Here is a 1,143-nt window from a genome sequence, read left to right as displayed (position 1 = left end):
AGGGTTAGGCTTAGGCTTAGGGTTAGGCTGAGGGTGAGGGTGTGGGTGAGGATTAGGTTTAGGATGATGGTTCAGGTTAGGGTTAGTGTTATTGTTAGGGTTAGGGTTAGAGTTACAGTGAGGGTGATGGTGCGGGTGAGGGTTAGGGTTAGGGTTAGGGTGCGGTTATGGGTTAGGGTTAGGGTTAGGGTGATTGTGAGGTTTAGGGTTGGATATAGGGTTAGGGGTAGGTGGAGGGGGAGGGTTAGGGTTAGTGTTAGGGTTAGGGTGAAGGTGAGGGTTAGGTTGAGGTTCAGGTTTAGGGTTAGGGATAGTGTGAGGATAAGTTTTTGGGTTAGGATTAGTGTTAGGGTGAGGGTAAGTGTTAGGGTGAGGGATGGGTTAGGGTGAGGGTTATGGTTAGTGTGAGGGATAGGATTAGGGTTACGGTTATTGTTAGGGTTTGGTTTCGGGTTTCAGTTAAGGTGAGGGTGAGGATGAGGTTTAGGATTAGGGTTAGGGTGAGGTTTAGGGTTTGGGTTAGGGTTAGAGTTAGGTTTGGGGTGAGGGTAAGATTTAGGGTTAGAGTTAGGGTTAGGGTGAGGGTTAAGTTGAGGGTTAGGGTTAGGGATAGTGTTAGGGCTAGGGTTAGGGTGAGAGTTAGGGGGAGGGTTAGCGTTAGGGATAGGGTTAGGATTAGGGTTAGGGTGAGGGTGAGTGTTTGTGTTAAGGTTAGGTTTAGGCTTAGGCTTCGGGTTAGGCTGAGGGTGAGGTTGAGGGTGATGGTAAGGATTAGGGTGAGGGTTAGGATTAGGTTTAGGGTGAGGGCAGGTTTTGGGTGAGGTTTCGGGTTAGGGTTTGGATGAGGTTTAGGTTTAGGTTTAAGTTTAGGGTTAGGGTGAGGTTGAGGTTTAGGGTTTGAGTTAGGGTTAGGGTGAGGCTGAGGGTGAAGTTAGGGTTAGTGTTCAGGTTAGGGTTAAGGTGAGGGTTAGGGTGAGGGTGAGGGTAAGGGTTAGGGTTAGAATTATAATTAGGATTAGGGTTAGGGTTAGGGTGAGTGTGAGGGTTAAGGTTAGGGTTCGGCTTAGGATTAGACTGAGGGTGAGGGTGAGGGTTAGGGTTAGGGTGAGGGTTAGGGTTAGGGTTAGGGTGAGAGTTAGGGTT

Source organism: Dipodomys ordii, unplaced genomic scaffold, assembly GCF_000151885.1.
Source record: "Dipodomys ordii isolate 6190 unplaced genomic scaffold, Dord_2.0 Scaffold103, whole genome shotgun sequence".
Taxonomy (NCBI): domain Eukaryota; kingdom Metazoa; phylum Chordata; class Mammalia; order Rodentia; family Heteromyidae; genus Dipodomys; species Dipodomys ordii.
This window is presented reverse-complemented; position numbering follows the sequence as displayed.